This window comes from Bos mutus, chromosome 8 (genome assembly GCF_027580195.1).
Source record: "Bos mutus isolate GX-2022 chromosome 8, NWIPB_WYAK_1.1, whole genome shotgun sequence".
NCBI lineage: Eukaryota > Metazoa > Chordata > Mammalia > Artiodactyla > Bovidae > Bos > Bos mutus.
In genome coordinates, this window is record NC_091624.1 from 36,273,633 (window position 1) to 36,296,692 (window position 23,060).

General features: G+C 40.7%; 1 protein-coding gene and 1 long non-coding RNA gene across 8 annotated transcripts in view; one reads left to right on the forward strand and one right to left on the reverse strand.

The window, feature by feature from the left end:
* Positions 1-23,060, forward strand: part of FRMD3 (FERM domain containing 3) — a 341,588-nt gene that overhangs the window by 275,977 nt on the left and 42,551 nt on the right. The window lies entirely within an intron of this gene.
* Positions 11,371-23,060, reverse strand: part of LOC138988877 (uncharacterized) — a 99,190-nt gene continuing 87,500 nt past the window's right edge. For both annotated transcript variants that reach the window (XR_011465091.1, XR_011465094.1), the window contains one exon: positions 11,371-13,832. This is a non-coding gene — a long non-coding RNA (uncharacterized lncRNA). The remainder of the gene's footprint in view (positions 13,833-23,060) is intronic.

Consider the following 23,060-nt stretch of genomic DNA (forward strand, 5'->3'; position numbering starts at 1 on the left):
ACTTGCATATGATTGAGAAAAGTATCTATATCACAGAACAGATGTGAATTAAGTAGATGGTAAAACTAAATCTCCCAAGCCACCCTTTAGCTCTGTTCCTGTGTATGTTTGTAAATGCACATATATGTCATGGATGTGACTGTGTGTGGGCAGAGGGGGAAGTGGGGTGTTTTAAGGATTATTTATAGTATTTAGCCCTAACCATAAGTGATTTAAGTTGGCACCGTTGAAATTCTAAAAAAACTATATGTGAACCTGTGAAGGCATTTTGAGCATATAAAGAAGTACAGTTCTCATTCATCAAGCATGCCGTACTCGTGACCACCCTACTCCATCCTAACACTTAAAAGGTGACCCATGGGGCCGACTGTGTTCTCCATGTGCAGGTCTTTCTGTACCATACCAGGCAGAGCCTCACATACCCTACACAGTTGTTCCAATCCCATCACTGCTGGAATGTCTAACAGCCCAAGGGTGCCATGGTTACACTGCCTCCACTGAGTCTGGTCTCCTCCCTGCTTACTTCATATGAAACTTCCTCTCCCTCTTTGGTTCCTTTATAGAGTTCCCTGGCCATTTCCTCAGTGTGTTACTGTCTCTCTTCCATGCCATTTCCCACCATGTCCTAAGTAATTTCTTCCTTTTGGCTTAGGGTATATCAGGATGTGCACTGTGAGTGATGCAATTGTCCATCAGAAATTTCTTTTATGTTTCATCGAACACCAGGAACTGTTTATAAATACAATGGGCTCACCTTTCCCCTTATAGTTAGTGCTACCTTGTGATAGCAGATCAGTTAGCACAGGCTCTTGTCCCTGCCATTGGGTTTGGGGTTTACTGTTTGCTTGTATTTTCTTATTATAAAACTAATTCATCATCTTCTAGAAAATCTGAACAGTACAAAAAGGCATAAATAAGCAAAAAAAAAAAAAAATTACCTCCCAGACTGTCCCACCTCCTAGAGGCAATCAATGTGTTAACAGTTTTCTTCCGTATCCATTTAAATGCCACTTCAGTCATCCTGTGTGTGCAGTTTTTAAAATTCCTGCTTTGTTTGCTTAATGTTGAAAACGTAAGAGCATGAAAATGTATCATAAATTGAACTATAGGTCAAACAGTGAATTGGGAGAATATTTAATTCAAACGTGGACAAATGGGTTAACATACTGAATTAGAACTCACACAAAATACTGTTTAAGCACTTTTTGGCATTGCACAGGTTTGGACTCTCCCAAACTTTTCCATGTTATGGCCCCAGTCTCCCACTGCTAATAAGCCCACAGCAGCCAAGCCTGCTTCCACAGGAGCTAGGAGCCTCAGCAGAGCAGAGGTCAGCTTCTGGTTTTATTTATAACTGCAGAGCCAAATTTCAGAATTCCTTATCACATTTATTGAACTCAAGAAGTCTGGGTTGGCAACTCCTCTAGGGTAGGAAATGCCAAGAGCAATTCAGGGGAATAAATAAAAGCCTGAGCGAGCTCTGCATATTCACTCTTGCAAGCTCTTCAAAGCTTCCACCTTCCCCACTTTGTGCTTTTCTTTGGAGTTTGTGTCATCTTTGGAACTTTGGTTTCTGGTATCTTCTGATGAATTACGTACTCGTAAGGTCACCAAGAGTCGGACACCACTGAGCTTCTGAACTGAACTGAACTGAACTGAAGTTCATTTCACTTGAAAGAGATCTTTGAAATTTGAAGTGTTTACATTGTTGAAAGGAAGCTAAATGCTTGGTTCCTGATGCAATTTAAGTGTTTTTATCTTGCCAGGATTTTGTATTTTTACATCATATGATGCCAACAGTGTGTGCATCATCTCAGTTCTGTAGTTGGCTAAATCCCTTAAATCGTTCATTTTAAGACATATCCCACTCCTCGGCATAAACACAGCAGGGCTGTGGATAGCTGTTCTGTTTCTGCACTAATGCCTTGCAGCAGTGAGAAACACAAGCTCTGCTCTCAGCTCATCCACTTTTGGGAGCCTCATATTCTTCATCTCTAAGACAAGAAGATAAGACTTGGACTGCAAGGAGATCCAACCAGTCCGTTCTGAAGGAGATCAGCCCTGGCATTTCTTTGGAAGGAATGATGCTAAAGCTGAAACTCCAGTACTTTGGCCACCTCATGCGAAGAGTTGACTCATTGGAAAAGACTCTGATGCTGGGAGGGATTGGGGGCAGGAGGAGAAGGGGAAGACAGAGGATGAGATGGCTGGATGGCATCACCACCTCGATGGACATGTGTTTGAGTGAACTCTGGGAGTTGGTGATGGACAGGGAGGCCTGGCGTGCTGCAATTCATGGGGTCGCAAAAAGTCGGACACGACTGAGCAACTGAACTGAACTGAACTGAACTGAACCACTCAAATGATTCCTAGCTCTAAATTCTTCAATTCTTTTGCCTAATGTCAAGGTCAAATTCCCGGACTGTGGTTTGAGGTCTTTCGCAATGAGAATGGGAACTTGGAGACAGGAATATTTTTCATAGCTTCTGGAGGTTAGAAGGAATGTTAAGGATGTTCTAGCCCAAGTGTTGGCAAACTGGCTGGTAGCCCATGGTCTCTTTTTTTGGGAATCTACAGATGAGAAAACCCAGAGAGAGGACACAGTTTGCCCAAAGTCGCAGAGCTAGGTACGTCTGGGTTTGCGAGCAGGTTCTGATTACCAGATTCCTGGCTTCGGTGTCTTGCATGACATCAAACACATCTAAAACAGTTCAACTTCTTGTGAAAACAGAACCATTAACTAGGGAGCTGCATTTAGTTTTCAATCATATCAAATGAATTATCAAAAGAGACATCTTACTCTATGTAAGCGTAGGGAACTTGTGTGAGTGGTAAGAAGAGCTGCTGCATACTCAAGGCAGGGTTTGAGCGTTTGGTTCAGTCACAGCCTGCCAGGACCCAATGTCTCCTCAGAAATGTCCAGCCCACTGGGAGCATTGCCTCCCCGGGGCCCCCATGGTGGGAAGGCTGTGGACAGAGGTGCCCACCAAACAGAATTCCTGAAAAAGCCAGGCTGCAGGGCAAACAGCCTTAGTGCAGGAAGGCTGTCTCCCTCTGGGAATCATGTTCTGATTTTTAAAGCTGAATCTCTTAAATAAAGAATAGCTCACTCCAGGCCTAGTTCTAATTACTCATTGTCTTGTGCTGAGAATATTTGTCTTATTAGTGAAAGCAATTCAGTTCGGAGCTTCCCACATCACTGCTCCTGCTCAGGTTGGCTCTTAGCTGCCGCACTTAGGTATTAATAATTAATTGCTTTAAAGGCTTCAGCTGGGGTTAAAAAAAAAATATCAGTCAAGTGTCCCATGAAGTAATTCGGTCGCGGTCCTTGAGGGCTGGGATGTGAGCCAGGTGAGAGCGTCAGTGTGAGCAGCTGTGACAGCCAGTGTGGTCTGTGACAGGCAAGATATTCTGCTTTGGCATTTGGACAAGAAAACACTCCCACCACCATCTCTAAGAAACCGCAGGAGAAGAAAAGTGAAGATATTGCTAAGCCATTGTCATTAGAAAAGAGAGGCTGTAATTTTCTGGATTCCATAGTCAGCATGGGATTCTATTTTCTCATGTTTTTATTAGCAGATTGGTAGTGAGTGTTAAGTAAATACGCTTTATGATACCCAGGCTGATATGAAGGTAGGTCTAGGACAGTATGGGCAGGGTTCAGCAAAGAGGCTCTGGTTGGTTGGCACAAGACTGGATGTTGGGCGTGTCCACTGGGGTGCATGCCCAATGCCATCTGCAAAGTAAGGCAGCCTTCCTCTTGGTTTGGCTGATGGAGAACTGGAGGCCCTGGAGCCATTGCTCCCAGACCATGGGTTTCCCCAGTGGCCCACTGGGGTGGAGGAAATGACTATTCAGACTTCTAGGGATTTAGCTTTTATCACCTCCTCAGACAATTTCTATTGTGTAGATTTTATAAAGGTTATAATACATCAAGAGAGCTGTACACAGGGCTTCCCTGGTGGTCCAGTGGTTAAGAATCCACCTTGCAATGCAAAGGACATGGGTTCAATCTGTGGTCTGGGAAGATCCCACATGCCACGGGGCAACTAAGCCTGTGAGCCACAATTACTGAAGCCCACATGCCTAAAGCCCATGCTCCATAAGAGAAGCCACGGCAAAGTGCACCACAACCAGAGAGTAGTCCATTCCACAACTAGAGAAAACTCCATGCAGCAACGATGACCCAGCACAGCCAGAAATAAATATTTTTTTAAAGAATTGATGGTTGTACATGTATCTGATTTAGAAATACTCATTTTTTTCTTAAGTATGAGCAAACATATTCCCCCAAAAATAAGTTTGGCTATAGCTGCTCTAGATCTTACTGATGAGTCCACCAAGAATAAAATGAAGGGCTTGTTTTTGAAACTCTGAAATCCCTGTTCATGCCAAAACTCCAGATTCCTAAAATAGACGCGAGATCTATCTGCTCTAGTTACAGGGGTGACATGCCATTTTACATACTTTCAGTCTTCCACGCTAGTCAACCGGGGTGAGTCACCCAAGCACAGTCTAGACTTTAGCCAAGCTCTTCGGTAGATGCCGTGTCACTCTTGCTGAATTGTTCTGCAGTTGCCCAGAGTCCCCGATTTACATGAGTGCTGGACTCTACTTTCTTTTTGTCATTGTTGTTATTGTTTCAACATCCTTCACATTCTTTGTCTAAAATTTATTTTACTGAAGTATAGTTGATTTACAGTGTTGTTAATTTCTGCTGTATAGCAAGGTTATTCATTATATATATATATATATGTATTATTTTTCATATTTTTTCCATTCTGGTTTAGTACAGGACACTGAATATAGTTCCCTGTGCTATACAGTAGAACCTTGTTGTTTATCCATCTTATATATAATAGTTTCCATCCTGCCCTCCACCACAAGTCTGTTCTCTATGTGAGCCTGTTTTGTAGATAGGTTCCTTTGTGCCATATTTCAGATCCACATATAAGTGATATCATATGGTATTTGTCTTTCTTTGTCTGACTTATTTCACTTAGTATGCTAATCTCTAGGTTAATCCATGTTGCTGCAAATGGAATTATTTCATTCTGTTTTATGGCCAAATAGTATTCCATTACATTTACGTATGTACCACATCTTCTTTATCCATTCATCTGCTGATGGACAGTTAGCTTGTTTCCATGTCTTCACTGTTATGAATAGTGCTGCTATAAGTATGTGGGTGCATGCATCTTTTCAAATAATATTTTTGTTCAGATATATGCCCAGGAGTGAGATGGACTCTACTTTCTGAGTGTATGCAGGACACAACCTTAGTGGGGATCCTCTGGTAGTAGAAAGAGCATTGGATAGAGATTTTAGAGGGCTGGAGTTCATTCATTCACTTGATAAGTATTTACTTCTTCTCTGGAACATGCTGGACACTGGCAGTATCTGGATCTTATTTCCTCTTTTAAAAACATGGTGAGATGTCTTCTAAGTTTCCTCCGCACTCTGTCCTTCACTGGTGCTTCCCCACATTCCCGCTCTTCTTAATGACATGTTTTTGGATCATTCATCATTACCTCAGAAAAGAAAAAGTATAAACATCTTTTTAAATGTGGTTAATGAAACAGTAAGCATGTGGCACAATGATCTATAAAAGCAGGGTTACATTTTTTTTTCTTTTTTTGTAAATTGTAAACTTCCAGCATGAAATTGAAAATTAATAGCAACTAGCTTAAAAGGGAATATAAAATGAACATTTCCTCACTTAAAAGAGCCCTCACATCCTTTAATGTCTCCTGCTAGAAAAGAAGTCCAATTTGAAACTTTTTAACCCCCCAATCTCCACTTCAGCACACAAAAAAATTTTTAAATGGGTCAGTGCTCTGGCTTAAAGAGAAATAAATAAGGTTATGAGGATGACCCACATGATAACCTGAACACAGACTGGATTTTGCCATTAAAGGCAGGAGTATCCATGTTAGAAAAAAGATAATGGCTCTTGTGATCTCTGGGCTCATCAGTTCCTGCCTGAGCCCCTCTGCTACAGCATTTGGTCTCTAAATGCAGGCTTAGCTCCACCCCTGACTCCAGGGCCAATCCCACCCTACTCTGGGAGGGGATGAATAAGATGAAGCCCAGCTCTGTGGCACAGGATGTGAGTCTTGCTTTCTCTATTACCCTGCCTGGTCTTCTCCTAGTCCATATGCCAGCCTTGCTCTCTTCCTTAGTCCCTGCCCTGGTGGTAGCCCCGGTAATCTATGCCTCCAGGACCTTGACGGCGCGTCTCCCTGGGGCTGGACCATACTTTGCTGGTAGACAGCCTGCATGGAGCTCCCTTCCTGTCTCATGTCTCTCAGGACAATGTTCTGTTCTTCCCCAAAACACTTTTTCCCAGCACTGGCTCCATCTTGAGTAGATGGGTCTGATTTTAAATGCCCATCTTTTCTGGTTAATCTTCTCCCACTGGCCAGTGGTGTCATGAAGTACAAAATTGTCAGATCCATCAGCAAAATCCTATTCACTTTCAAATACACCCCAGAATCATGGCCACTGCAGCATGCTGGCTGCAGGCACTCTTATTTCCCTCAGGAGATAACAATAGTTCTGCTTCTGCACTGTCCCCTGCCCCCACCCATGTTTTCCACACAGCAGCCAGGGTGATCTTTTACAAGTGGAACTTGTATCTGCTGCTGCTGCTGCTAAGATACTTCAGTCGTGTCCGACTCTGTGCGACCCCATAGACGGCAGCCCACCAGGCTCCCCCGTCCCTGGGATTCTCCAGGCAAGAACACTGGAGTGGGTTGCCATTTCCTTCTCCAATGCATGAAAGTGAAAAGTGAAAGTGAAGTCGCTCAGTCGTGTCTGACTTGTATCTAGTTAGGTTCAAATCTGAGCTCTTCACTTTGGCCTCTGAGGTTCATGCTTGGCCCTCTACCCACCTTAGACCATTTTCTACTGCTTTCCTCTTGAATCTCTGTGTTCCTACCACGCTGGTCCTCTTAGTCTGTGCCCACCACAGGGTCTTTGAACAGCTGATATGTCTACCTAGAAGGGCCTCTCCTTTGATCTGTGCATGATTGGCTGTTTCTTTAAGTCTTACCTCATTTTCAGTTCCCTGGAAACCCTAAGTACCAAATTCTGAGTGGTTCTCTAAACCTAAGAGAGAACCATTTGTTCTCTCTTATGCCACCACCCTGTTTGATTTTCATCAGAGTGTTTAGCACTTTTAAGCACTTTCAAATTTATTTATTTGTCCTCCTGTTTGTTGACTGTCTTCCTTAACTAAAACATTAGCTCCATGATAGCAAAAACTTTGCCTGCCTTATCCCCACATTATACCCACCACTTAGAGATGTTCTGATACACAGTAGGAGCTAAATTAATGCTTGCCAAATTAGTGAACAAATGAGTGAATGAATTCTAAATGCAGCTAGGACAGCCTTTGTTTACGTAAAAGAAAGTCTATAAGGAGAATGATTTCCTAGGGTTAGGGTTTGCCAGAAGTCAAACATGTTTTGTTTTGGTTTTTAATCTGAAATCAAAAGTCATAGTATATATAGTCATTGTAAAAAATTTGGAAAATACAGAAGCCACAAATCCAAAATTTAAAAGGAATCTGAAATCCCCTATGTTCAAACTATGGTATTCTTTATTTTTGTTCAGTCACTAAGTCATGTCCAACTCTTTGCGACCCCATGGACTGCAGCACACCAGGCTTCCCTGTCCTTCACTAGATCCTGGAGTGTGCTCAAATTCACGTCCATTGAGTCAGTGATGCTATCTAACCATCTCATCCTTTGCCTCCCTCTTTTCCTTTTGCCTTCAGTCTTTCCCAGTATCAGGGTCCTTTCCCATCAGTCGGCTCTTCACATCAGGTGGCCAAAGTATTGGCACTTAAGCTTCAGCATCAGTCCTTCCAATGAATATTCAGGGTTGATTTCCTTTAGGGTGGACTGGTTTGATCTCCTTGCTGTCCAAAGGACTCTCAAGAGTTTTCTCCAGTACCACAGTTCGAAAGCATCAGTTCTTCGGTGCTCAGCCTTCTTTATGGTCCAATTCTCACATCTGTACATGACTACTAGAAAAACCAAGAAGCAAGACCTAAAATCCTACAGCCTTCAGAATGAAAACCACAGCCACAGAAAGCTAATCAAAATGATCACGTGGATCACAGCCTTGTGTAACTCAATGAAGCTATGAGCCGTGCTGTGCAGGGCCACCCATGACAGACAGGTCATGGTGGAGAGTTCTGACTATACATGGTCCACTGGAGAAGGGAATGGCAAACCACTCCAGTGTTCTTGCCTTGAGAACCCCATGAACAGTATGAAAAGTCAAAAAAATAATTGTGGTATGAATGTATATAATCCATTTATGTATTTTTAATAAATATCAGAAAACACTAGATATACTGTTTTGTAATTTGCTTTTCACTTAAAATATAACATATCTCTGTGACATTAAATAGTCCCCTACAATTTTAATTTTTTATTTATCTTTATTATAGTTGCTTTACAGTGTTGGGTTAGTGTCTACTGTACAGCAAAGTGAATCAGCTATACATATACATATATCCCTCTTTTTAAAATGTTCTTCTCATTTAGGTCACCACAGAGCATTGAGTAGAGCTCTCTGTTCTTATTAGTTATCTATCTTATAAGATAGTAGTGTATGTATGACAATCTCAATCCAAATTCATCCCACTCCTCCTTCCCCCTTGGTATCCATACTTTGTTCTCTATGTCTGTGTGTCTGTTGCTGCTTTGCAAATAAATTCATCTATGTCATTTTCTAGATTCCACATATAAGCGGTATTACACAATTCTCGTTTTTCTCTTTCTGACATATACAAAAATAAACTCAAAATGGATTAAAGACCCAAATGTAAGGCCAGACACTATAAAACTCTTAGAGGAAAATATAGGCAGAACACTCCATGACATAAATCATAGCAAAACCTTTTTTTCAACCCACCTCCTAGAGTAATGAAAATAAAAACAAACAAATGGGACCTAATTAAACTTAAAAGCTTTTACACAGCAAAGGAAACCATAAACAAGACAAAAAGACAGCCCTCAGAATGAGAGAAAATATTTGCAAATAAAGCAAATGCAAGGGATTAATCTCCAAACTATACAAACAACTCATCCAGCTCAATATCAAAAAAATAAACAGCCCAATCAAAAAATGGGCAAAAGACCTAAATAGACATTTCTGCCAAGAAGACATACAGATGGTCAACAAACACATGAAAAGATGCTCAATGTCACTAATTATTAAAGAAAGGCACATCAAAACTACAATGAGGGATCACCTCACACTGGTCAGAATGGCCATCTTAAAAAAACATACAAACAATAAATGCTGGAAACGGTGTGGAGAAAAGGGAACCCTCCTACACTGTTGATGGGAATGTAAACTGGCACAGCCACTATGGAAAACAGTTTGGAGGTTCCCTAAAGAACTAAAAATAGAACTACCATATGATTCAGCAATCCAACCCTGGGCATATATCTGAAGAAAATCATGGTTCAAAAGATACGTGCACCCCAGTGATCACTGCAGCACCATTCACAATAGCCAGGACATAGAAGCAACCTAAATGTCCATAAACATAGGAATGGATGAAGAAGATGTGGTGCATATAGTCAATGGAATATTACTCAGCCATAAAAAGGAACAAAACTGTGCCATTTGCAGAGACATGGATGGACCTAGAGACTATCATGCAGAGTGAAGGAAGTCACAATTTTAACATATATACATTATTAATCACATAAATATACAAAAGTATCTTTCATTCTCCTACCTCCCACCAAATTATATATATGAATGTCTCTTATTGTAGCTTTACAAAACTGTAAAGTGGTTTAGAGTGGCTAGACATTTTTCTTGCATTTCTTGGCCATTTGTGTTTCTCATCTTGAGCATATAATTAAAATGCAAGAGAGAGAGGCTCTGGGCTGCTGTGTTGGGTGAAGGACTGAGACTTGATGCCTTTAGCTCCTTGGTTACAGAGCAGCAACATAAGGAGTCCATAGTTCCAAAAAAGCCTGGTTTTTTTTCCCACAGAGAGACACAGATGCCTGATTCTTAATACCATTTGTAAAGCTGTTGGGAAATATGGAAAAAAAAAATAGAGCTCCATTTATTAATGCAGCCCAATTCAATTTCCTCTACTCAGACAAAAATGGTTTATCTGTAATTGTGACTTGTGCCTGGAGGGAGTGAAATAATACAGCAGAAGTGATGAGAAAACAAATTCACCCTGTACAGAGGCAGAGGAAATAGACTCTTGGTTGAGAATCCTAAACAGACCGGAGGCAGCTGTGCTAACTGGGGCCAGTAAGGACAGCACTGGCACCTATTTCTTCCAGGAATACCTCAGGTACCTACGTTGGCATGTGACAAAACTGCATTGTGCATAAATTGCCTTGATACATCTAAGTTATAACATCTCAAAACTTTAAGTCCTGGGTTTGACCAGGACAGGGGAAAAGCTGTTTATATGGAAGGAAAAATCTAAATTATAGGTTGTCTTAGTCAGAGAGATGGGTTAAATTCTTCTCCAGGGAAATTCCTCATACCTTTTTCAAAGAATGCATTATAGCTGTGAAATTCCTAGTCCCTGTCCAATGTCTGTGGGAGATTTTCTTCTGGTTTCATGTATGGAGAGCTCTGGAAGATTTCCTTCATGTTACCACCATCCTACAGAGGATATCTATAGGTATTCAGGCCATATCTTTATTCACAGGGTTTTAGGTGTGCCATGGGCCAGTGAATAAGAGGGGAATGGACAACTCTGCATCTGCATAATTAATGGGTGGCTTGTTGGATGATGACACCAGGGGGCACCTTGTTGCTGTCAATGAATGCTACCTGATCCTTGCAGATTAGGTCTCTTATCTCACACTCTCCTCTACTTGTGACCCCTTTGGTTTTCCTTTTACTTAGAGTGTGGATCCTTTTGAGCAGTCTGCAGTTGGGGGAGGTCTTTCTGTCTTGGAGAATGGTTTATGAGATTTACAGTTAAAGTCTTTGTGGTGGTGGTTTTATTGTTGGGTGGGTTAAGTTTGCTGTCTGGGCTGAGGATCAAGAAAAGGCTTCCAGGACTTTTGTGAGTATGGGTGAATTAATCAGTTATTTTAAAACATTATCTTAACCACTATTGGAAGACAGTAAAGCTTGCTTTTCACTGCTGTTTGGAAATGGAGACCACTGAACTTGGAATAAGGAGACAGGATTCAAGATGCAGTGTTTTCACTAATGAGAGTGACCTTGACCTTCTCTGTTTCTCTTGGATTAGCCTCCTTGTATTAGTGCCCAGCCCCTCGCTGCCACCCTGCACTCTCCTCTGCTTGTTAGCCACCTCCACTTGGATGCCATGTAATTGCTCACAGCTAACCCATCAAACTTAATGGGCTTACAACTACCCTCATGTTCTCTTCCTTCCTCAAATCCCAGTCTCCAAATTGCCCCTGCTCTGATTTGGTGAATGACAGAACATCCATTAAGTTGCCCCAGCCAGATACCCGGAAGCCATCCTTGCCTTGATACCCCTCCCATGCCCGCATCGACTCGGCCACCACTGTCAAGTCCATCCCAGGAGTAACTGACATTGCCCCAACTCTTCAGCCTGCAGTTACATCTTCATTACAGGTCCCCTCTTCTCTTTCTGGAGACATTGCAGTGTCTTCCTTATTTATCTTCATCTAACCCATCCTCTATAAACTCCTGCTGGAGCCATCACCTTTATTAAAATAGTTTCTAGAACTTTCCCCATTGACTGTAGAGCAGAGTCCAGCCCTGGTGTTCATGGGTCCTCACAATCTGGTCCACACTCACCATATTTCCCTCCATTGGTCCTGCCTGACCCTCTCATCATTCTGTGACTACAGCTCTCCACCCACCCCCCACCCAGTACTGCTGACCCACACAGGACCCTCTGCTGTTTCCTTTGTTGGGACTGCTCTTCCAATTTTCCTCTGCTCCACCGGCTCAGTCCATACTGTTTTGTCAAGTGGCTCCTCCCCTATGACATGTTCCTGGCTCTGAAGAAAGTACTAGTAGCTTTCTTTTCTTTCAATCTTGCATTTATTATTCTTTTTATTGAGATATAATTATATATAACCGTGTATAAATTTAAGATGTACAGTGTATTGATTTGATACATTTATATGGTACAAAATGATGATCACCATAGAGTTAGCTAACACTTCCCTCCCATAGCATAATTATCATTTCTTTCTTTTGGTGAGAACATAAGATCGACTATTAGCAATATTTAAGTATATAATATTGCATTACTAGCTATAATCACCATACTGTACATTAGATCCCCAGATCTTATTAATCTAACAACTGTAAGTTTGTATCCCCTGACAAGCATCTCCACATCCCCACTCCCACAGCTCCTGGTAACTACCACTCTGCTGTCCATTTCTCTGGAGCTGCCACTTATATTTGATTCCTAAAACCCCTCTTTCTAACCATCAGTTTACATGTCTGGTCTAACTGCATGCCCCTCCCTGCACGATGCCTGGGATCTTCTCACTAAAGGGTGGATGGTTAATGGAAGGGGAGCCATTTCTAGCTGACTTTTCTGTTCCTGACCCTAAGCTCTAAGATTACATATAAGCCATGCTATGGAATAAAACAAAAAATTCAGAGTTCTAACCTGCTTCCACTGAGAACTCATATAAGTACAATGCACGTTAGGCTTTTTATGTCATTTAAAAATAACTTGTTAGTTTTTTTATATTCTTTGCTCTATTTCTATTTTTTTCAGTATACAAACATTTCCCTATTCAAACAGAGTATGCTCATTTTAAACATTTTGTTCAGAAATCTTAGAGTCAATTTTGGAGGGGCAGGGACTAAATTCATTCTTTGGAAGATAGAGGTAGAAGCCCAGCAATACATCTGTCTTCTCATGAACAGTTTTTTTTAACTTTTATTTCTTATGGAAAGCTGACTGCTTGGAATGATATGCTCTTTCTTGTTTGTAAATAAGATGCAGATCCACATCTCATTGAAAAGTTAGGAAAACATGAGGGATTGCGGGAAGTTCTTAGAGTTGTCAGTAAGCCTTGTGATTCTCAGTCTTCAGCAGGTCCTTCATGACTTTTCTGGTTGAGGCTGAGATGCCCATTTCCTTGTAGCTAGAGCATCTCATGCTCCTTCTCAGGCTTTCATAGCGTTAGGCTTATCCTGCCCCTCACCTCACTGTGGGTGCCCTTCCTCTTTAACGGGTAGAATCTGGAATACCAGAAAATGAAAAGAAAAAGAATCCTAGAAGACAAAACATTAAGCTCATTCACTTCAAAAATTAATACCTTTTCTCCTAAAGATCTAGAGATGTTTCCAGCATCATACTTTGGAACCTGTGAAGGTAATTTAAGCAAATGCTGTGTATTTGGAAAGAGCTACTCTGTGGACTGTAGCACGCCAGGCTTCCCTCTCCTTCACTGTCTCCTGGAGTTTGCTCAAACTCATATTTATTGAGTCAGTGATGCTATCCAGTCATCTCATCCTCTGTTGCCCCCTTCTCCTGCCCTCAATCTTTTTCAGCATCAGGGTCTTTTCCAGTGAGTCAGCTCTTCACATCGGTGGCCAAAGTATTGGAGCTTCAGCTTCATCATCAGTCCTTCCAATGAATATTCAGGACTGATTTCCTTTAGGATGGACTGGTTGGGTCTCCTTGCAGTCCAAGGGACTCTCAAGAGTGTTCTCCAGCCCCACAGTTCAAAAGCATCAATTAATTCTTCAGTGCTTAGCCTTCTTTGTAGTCCAACTCTCACATCCATACATGACAACTGGAAAAACCACGGCTTTGATTATACAGACCTTTGTCAGAGGAGTGATAGCTGATTTTAGTACTGTAAAGAAAAAATAGAGTTTTAAAAGTTTCAAAACATCACACAGAATGATTTATAGCACAACACATTGGTATCTTTGGCTTTGAGGTTAAAATTTCATACTCCATTATGACTTCTCTAGGCCTCACCAACTTGTAAATATTTTAACCATGTTTGCAACCCTTTGAACTTAAAACTCCTGCAGGTCTTGTAGGAAACAGAGCACATGTCAGCAGCAATTTTCTCTGGGCTGTCACCTTTGAGGACTATTGGGATCTCCTCCACCAATTTCCTACCTGTTCTCTACTTCCCTGCACTGTGCAGGTAGTGCTTTTTTGATAATAATAATAACTACCACCTAAGATTTATTTTCAAGAATATTAATTCTGTACATTTGGGGTAAAAAAGTCAGGATCAGAACACAAGGAGGCAGGAAGTGAAAGCAGAGCAGTGTCTGATGGAACGTCCAGTCTGTTTTTCCTGCCTGTCTAGAAATCGTCACCAGTGGTCTGAGCAGAGCACTGTGACACTCCATCCGCCCTTCCTGACTCTCTTACTGTCTCTCCCTCTCTTGTCTGTTCCTCTCTGACACAGCTCGCATAAGCTCCCTATTTAGAGATGCCGCAGTTGTCAGTGTATCGGATGGTCAGGGAAACAGATGAGTCCTATGTTAGAATCCTCTACAGCAGGGGTCCCCAACCTCCGGGGATGATCTGGGGTGGAGCGCATGTAATAATAATAGAAATAAAGTGCACAATAAATGTAGTGAGCTTGAGTCATCCTGAAACCATCCCTTCCCATTCGTGGAAAAACTCTCTTCCACGAAACAGGTCCCTGCTGCCAGAAAGATTGGGGACCGCTGCTCTGTTATAGCCATGAAGTTGCTGTGAAAAGTGTTCTCTTTCCCCACAGTGGTGTTGAGGAGAGCCCAGCTGCACTGCTTGAATTCTGTTTTGTCTGCAGCTGTAATTCTCCAGAAGGTTTATTGGCCTTTGTCCCACCACTGCATGTGATGACTGGCCCCACCGAGCAGTACTCTTGTGTTACAGGGAGGAGACACTCAATGAGTGCTTCATCTGATAAGGGAGATAATAAGAGGAAGATTATCCAATATGCCAAACCGTCTTACACATTTTCAGAGTTTTCTCCGTGAATTACTATAATTTGAGACTCATGACCATTTCTTCGAAACGGATAGGACACATAATGTTGTCTCATTTTATTTACAAAGGAGGAAATTGAATTATACAAATGACTGACTACCTGGTCGAATAGCCCTGTCACTTAGTGGTGCTGGGAACTGCTTCCATTTCTTGTTATTATATGTCCAAGAATATACCCATTGTATCACAAAATATTATTAAAATATTTTATAACATTATTATACTTCATTATATGATAAATATGATATGTGACAGTGCCAAGGATTTTCAAATAATTTAGACATCAAATAAATTTAGGGATCAAATAAACTGAGACAATCAGTTTCTTGATACTTGATGTCTAAATTTATTATGAAGAACATTTAATGTGTGTAATAACTTTTTATTATCTTCCTAACTGGAGTTGTCAGCTACAATTTCAGTGAATCTCCATAACTATTTTAACTAAAAGCCAAACCCACTACACCTGTGAAAGCTGTTAGTTTTCAAAATAACTAATAAGGTACATGATATTGATGATGATAGAGTAGCTAGCATTTACTGTGCCTGCTACTTATCAGGCACTCAGTTACATGAATGTCAACATCAGTACTATTTTACAGGCAGAAAACTACACTTCAACAAGCTTATATAGCTTTCCCGAGGTCACAGGGCTGGTCAGGTAAACTTAACAGCCTGCAATGCTGTTTCCTAGTTAGGGAAAAGTAACTAGAAATGTTAGAAACAGATGGCTGACAGAAGGGAGAAAATCCAGACTATTTAAAATCCTCAGTCTTTCCCTTGAGTAAAGGAGAGAGCATGTGTTAGGAAAAAATCAGTAATTTTTCTTGAGTAATTCCTGTGATAGCCCCTGATCTGAACATGCCTCGTGGATCACCTTCATTAATCCTCCTAGCAGCCCTGGGAGATAGGTCCTGCCTTTGCTCTGCTCATTTTACAGGCATGGAAGCTGAAGTCAGATAAATGGTACAGCCAGGATTAGAACCCAGAGGTTGTGCTTTTACTTTTACTTTCTGTAACTCCTTTAAGTTCTCCTTCATCAACTGGGAGCCAGCACTACGCAAGGCAGTTGATATACTCAGTCTCATTTCTTTGTCCTAACACCCGTGAAGATTTATGGTCTCCACTTTCAGATGCCCTAGGGTTCCAAGTCATGTAGTAGCTCCCATTCACGCACAAAGCAAAGACAGACTTGTTCCCTTGCCTCAAATCTGTGCCAGGAAGTTTGTCCCCAAAGCAGACATGAAATCCAGGCTTATGAAGAGCTCTTATCATTGAACTCTCTTCCTCTGCGGTGGCTTCTGCTTGATTTATCAGTGTTTCTGGCATCTCATTGTGGAAAATCAATTCCTCTCCTCACACATATCTGCTGCTTTCTTTAGCTTCTTGTCACTGCCCAGACATGCATTCCTGATTCTTCAAACAAACAAGACAAATCTAAACAGGAAGGGTGTTCAAGGGCATCCAAATGCTGTGCTATTGCTGTCGGGTCTGTGAGTGCAGTGCCTAGAACAAGAACAAGCTGCTTGTGCAGTTTCTCCCAGAATCCTTGGGTTGGCTCTGCTTCCCTTTGTTTCTTCCTCTTGAAATGTAGCCACACTTCTGGGTTGAACAGGGCAAGGTAGACAGAAATGGTTGGGATAATACGGGATGCTGGTCCTGCTAGGTTCCTTCCCTCTAAATAAAAGCTGAAGGTCCCCGAAGAAAGAGGGTAAAAGAATCATACTTAAGATCTCTGAAAAGTAACTTAAAGAGTGGGAACAAGTTAAAGTAAGAAAAAAATTTTACATGCACGAGATGCAAAATATTTTTTTATCATTATAGTTACTAAAAGGGAAGGAGACACTTCAAAACTATAGTGAAACTTGAAGCTTGAGAATTAAGAGAGAATAACTCTCCATGGAAAAGAACAGATATAAGGGATGATGGTGGTTTTGTTTCAGGTTTTTTATTTGCTTTTAGGGGTTTTCGTTTTGTTTTTGTTGTTGCTTTGGGGTTTCTTTGTTTAGCGTGTGCTATCAAGTCACATCATGTTGTCTTTATTTATAATGATAAGCACACAGATTCATCTATATTCCATCCAAATAGACAAAGGGAGGTTTTCTCAATATCTGAGGCCTGGTCTACTGCCATGCCAGTGAGCCCACATTAATCTTTAAAATCCTTGATCTGTGTTCCTGCACAGTATTGGTTCGTTTGGCATGGGGACTTCCTGATTTGTTTTTCAGTATCCTAAAGATTTTCAGTAGTTTTTCAGGAACTGCTGGTGGTGGCTAGTGAGGGAAGGCCTAGCAGGTACTGTCCCAGGGCTCCACCTCTGTGCAGCCTATCTTTTTATAAGTAGGGATTCTGCTCAGAATTATATCAAAAAGGGAACTGCAAAGGGGTGAAGATATTGTGAATTTTTAGGAGTATTTTCCTTTAAAGTGTCAGGTTTGAAAATTGACTAACCCTGGTGAGAGGAGGAACTGCCCTGTTGAAACTGGAACTGTGGGTGGGGAGAGGGAGCCCTCTGGGGGATATCTAGAAGTGACCTCCACCCACAGTGCATAGCTGGCTTCCCCATTCTCCCCGATCAAAATTTATAGTCTGGTCTGTACTGTACTTTTTTATATAGTTGAGGTCATACTGCTTACATAAACTGCTTCTTCCAGTAATCAATATATTGCAAGCTTTCCCTCACATCATTAAACTCCTAAACATACATTTTAATGGATATACAATATTCTATCACATGTATTTAATCATTTTCCCACTGGAAATTTAGATTGACTTTTTTTTTTCTTTCCACAATAAATGACACTGATGAAAATCTTTGTCCATAAATTTTTGTCAACATTTCTCATTATTTCCTCAGGCTAATTTCCTAAAAGTGGAATTTTTGAATCGACAGATATCATGCCTATAAAACTCAATGTATTTTGCTAAGCTTTTTTCCAGAAATGCTAGATCAATTTATATTCCCACAGTGAGATATAATAATGCGTAACTTCAACTGACTGCTCTGCATATAATGTTTTGTTTTGTCAAGAGAGGAGAAAAAAAGAATATTTTTATTAGAAAATTATCTTTTGCACTCAGTAGCTATTTAAAGAAGAAAAATGTATATATGTACAATAGTGGGAGGAAAAAAATTTTTTTCTAAAAATGAAAGTGAGAAAATGTACCAGCCAAGAAATAGAACTGAATGGTAGTATATGGGGCACAGTTACTAATCAGCTGAAATATTTTCAATTATAGGAATTTTTCAATATTCCTAAAATATTGAAAATACTTTGCTCCCAGAACACTGACTCGGGGATGCAAGCACATTTCATGCTCAGAGGTACGAGTGCAGGACTTTCAAAGTCTTGAAAGAGAGAATTACATTATATTCAGATCCTACATTTGAAACACGAGGTTAGAAGTAGGGGTACCAGCAGCTGTCCTCCTGGGAGACTGTCTTCTTAGTCAACTGATGTTGGATGCTTAGGTTCAAATCATGGCTTTGCCACTTACTTTGTGAATTTGGTCAGGTCAGTTACTCTTTCCAGGATGCTGTTTCCTTTTCTATCCAAAAAGGGACATTTTAGCATCCTTGTGAGGACAGAGATAATGCCATGAGGTCCTCAGCACTTTGTCCAGAGCTGTGTTGTCCAATACGGCAATCTCACGTGGCTGCTGAGCACTGGCAATATTGCTGTTCAGTTGCTAAGTCGTGTCCTGCTGTTTGCTGAATTGAGACATGCTGTAAGTGTGCAAATACACACCAATTTCAAAGACTTAGTACTAAAAAGTATCTAAACTATTTTATTATTTTGATATTATTACATGGTGAATGATACTAGTTTAGATATCTTGGCTCCAAATAAAACACATCATTAAAATTAATTTTATTTCTTTCACTTTTCAAATGTTTCCTTTTTGTTCTTTAATTTGGCTTGCATTTTATTTTTATTGGAAAGCACTGCTCTAGAACATAATAAAGATTCAAATATTTTTTAAAAGAAATCAAGGTGGGTTGCTTCTCCATCACAGAGTTGCCTGGGTATTGTTTTATTTTTGTGGGGCGGGGGAGGCATTCAGTTCCTAGGACACTGTAGGACATTGGGCTGGGGTCCTCTGGCCTGGATGGTTTCCAATTGGCTAGGGTAAGGATGTTGTATATTGTTTCATTGTTTGTCAGGGGAGTGAGTGGAGAGCTTAAAAATAGCATCCCCCTCCCTCCTCTGGCCCCATGCTGATCCCTCCTGAGTTATTTCTGTTGGCTGCATTAGGAGCCTGACATTTGATTCATTCAGTGGGCCCTGCCTCGGTCCTTTAAAACAGAATGGACAGTTAGTGAAAGGTCAAAGCCACTATGGCTGGTGGTAGCTGCCCTGGGCCATGACAGGCAGAGGAGACACGGAGAATTGAAGAAACAGTAATGGCAAAATGCTTGGTCAAGATCCAGACTCGGAGGGGTCTCCGCCTGCAGTTAGTGAACCACTGCAACAGCAATGTGTTTGTCCGTCTGCTGAGACACAGTTCCAAGATCACAGCCAGAAACACGGGTACGTGCCCTGCAGTGGGCTCTGGTCTGCACCTCAGAAGGGTGCAGGCTTCCAGCTGCCACTCACCCGACAATGTCAGAAGTCTGTGATAAGGATGAGAAGGAGAAAGAGGGAGAAAAGCAGGGAGGCAGGAAGGAGAGTGGGCAGGCACTGAGAGAAAATGGGAGGGCTTCAAATGGAGGTCCTGACACTTTCATTAAGTGAAATGGTAGAAAGTCATCCTAAAGGCTAATGAATTACATGCTAGTCAGTAGCTCGGTTAGGAAGGAGGCAGTGGTGGTGTGTCCAGTCCATTGGCTCAGGAATGAGGGGCGATTACAGACAAGGCAGATTGGACGATCAAAACATGCTCCTCCCTCCTTTCATTGTTTAAAGGGTAAGATCTTCAAGTGCGCTTTGCTGGATGAGGCAAGACCCTCCTATATCTTCAAAGTAGAGCTGTCCTAAAATATGGTCCTGAAATATAGTATCAGTTAAAGAATTGGGATCAAACTGAGGTTCTGCCAGTTTCCTTTTCATTGAAAATGTATTTTGTGGTCCTTGGAGGAAATGGGAATATATATATATGTTATATGTGGTTTTCACCAAATGATTAAAATTTTAAAAATCCTGGGAAATGTCTGGAATTGGCCATACCTCATGCACATTTGTGGAAATCACTCCTAAGTGAACTTAGTTGTATTTGTATAATGACATAGATAATAGATGATGTGTTCTCATAAAAGATATTTTAAAGTATAATTTTATAGAATGTTTTCCTTGACCCTAATGTTCCTGATAGCCAATCTATGTACACTGACATGTAGAATGGCTATAGGTTTTTTTTTTTTATCATAAATGGGATTGTTCGATATGTATTATAGTTCCTTTTTTTCACTTTATCATATGGCATGAAGGACTTTCCATATCAAAACATATTAATCTGTATCCTTTTGAAATTGGCTGAATAATATCTTTTAGTGAAGACATATCATAATTTAATCACCAAATTATTACTGGAAATTGATATTTCCTATTTAGTGGCTGTAACAGACAGTGCTGCCAAGGAATGTGCATATACAAGTATTTCTTTATGACAGATTCTTAAAAACATAACTGCTGATTTGACAGATATACACATTTTAAATTTTGATGGAAATAGGCAAACAAATTATCCTCTGAAAAACTAATACTCACTAAAAAGGTGAGTACAAGAATGACTTCTTCCCCACATAAGCACTAACCCTGATGTGACCAATTTCTAAGACTGAAAAAAAAAAATGAGATTTTATTATTTTAATATACCTGTTCCTTTTTACTTGTAAAGGTGAACATCTTTTCAGAGGATAATTACCCATGTGCATTTCTGCTTGGAATTACTTGTTTACTTTGTGCATTTCTGTTTCATTTTTGTACTTCCCTTATGGATTTTGAGAATTCTTATATTATCTTTTTTCCTCCTAATTTGTTCTTGGCTTTTAATTTTGTTGTTGTTCAGTTGCTCAGTAGTATCCAACTCTTTGTGACCCCATGGGCTGCAGCACTCCAGGCTTGCCTGTTCTTTAATTTCCATTGAGTCAGTGATGCCATCCAACTGTCTCATCCTCTGTCGCCCCCTTCTCTTCCTGCCTTCAATCTTTCCCAGCATCAGGGTCTTTTCCAATGAGTCAGCTCTTCACATCATGTGGCCAAAATATTGGTGCTTCTTTTTGCCTTTAGGATTGACTGGTTTGATCTCTTTGCTGTCCAAGGGACTCTCAAGACTATTCTGCAGCATCACAATTCAAAAGCATCAATTCTTCGTCATTCAGCATTCTCCCATCCTTACATGACAACTAGAAAAACCATAGTTTTAACTAAATGGATCTTTGTCAGCAAAATGATGCCTCTGCTTTTTAATATGCTGTCTAGACTGATCGTAGCTTTTCTTCCAAGCAGCACGCATCTTTTAATTTCCTGGCTGCAGTCACTGTCTGCAGTGATTTTGGAGCCCCAAAAAGTAAAGTCTGTCACTGCTTCCATTGTTTCCCCATCAATTTGCCATGAAATGATGGGGCCAGATACCATGATCTTAGTTTTTTGAGTATTGAGTTTTAAGCCAGCTTTTTCACTCTCCTCTTTCACCTTTGGCTTTCGGGGTAGCTCAGCTTGTAAAGAATCCACCTGCAATGCAGGAGGCCCCAGTTTGACTCCTGGGCCAGGAAGTTTCCATGGAGATGGGATAGGCTATCCACTCCAGTTTTCTTGGGCTTCCCTGGTGGCTCAGATGGTAAAGAATCCACCTGCAATGCAGGAGACCTGGGTTCAGTCCCTGGGTTGGGAAGATCCCCTGGAGGAGGGCATGGCAACCCACTCCAGTATTCTTGCCTGGAGAATCCCCATAGACAGAGGAGCCTGGCAGGCTACAGTTGCAAACTGTCAGATGTGACTGAGTGACTAAGCACAGCTTTCACCTTCATCAAGAGGCTCTTTAGTTCTTCTTTGCTTTCTACTATTAGAGTGGTGTCATCTGCATAGCTAAGATTATTGATATTTCTCCCAGCAATCTTGATTCCAGCTTGAGCTTGATTCCAGCTAGATGTAGCCTGGCATTTCACATGATATACTCTGCATATAAGTTAAATAAGCAGGGTGACAATATACAGCCTTGACGTACTCCTTTCTCAATTTTGAACCAGTCCATTGTTCCATGTCCAGTTCTAACTGGTGTTTCTTGACCTGTATACAGTTTCTTAGGAGGCAGGTAAGGTGGTCTGGTATTCCCATCTCTTTCAGAATTTTCCACAATTTGTCGTGGTCCACTCAGTCAAGGGCTTTAGAGTAGTTAATAAAGCAGTAGATGTTTTTCTGGACTACCCTTGCTTTTTCTATGATCCAATGGATGTTGGCAATTTGCTCTCTGGTTCCTCTGCATTTTCTAAATCCATTTTGTACATCTGGAAGTTTTCGGTTCACATACTGTTGAAACCTAGCTTGAAGGATTTTGAGCTTTTAACTTATTTTAATGTTAACTTTGTAGCACAGGTACTTTTCATATGCACAGACAATTTCTACACGTGCAGACTTCTTTTCTGAGTTTTATATTTTGTCAGTACCCCTCATTCCAAGACTGTAAACATGTTTCCTGTGTTTTCATCCTCAAAATTAATGTATTAGCTTTAACTATGTGAAATTTCTGATAGTCAACTGCCTTTGACCTACAAAAATAGTGATTTCATGTGGTTTGATCTAATATTTGCTTTTAACTGACTTGCTGACTTCTTTGGAATTTTAAATGTGTGTTTGACAGAAAGTAAGGATATACTTTTTCTCCTTTCCAATTGGTTAATGATTTTTCTCAGAGTTATTTATCATAACCTCTCATTATTTTCAAAGGTGTATTTCTGAATTGCATATTTTAGTATTCCTGCTCCATTATGAACAACAGTATAGTTTTGACATCAGATAGGTCAAATTCCCCTTATGGATCTTTTTTTAGCCAGAGTTTCTTGATAATCATGTGCACTTTCTCGTTTGTCATTTTTGAAAATGTGTTGAGATTTGTATTAAAATTGCAGTGAATTTTATTTAGAAGA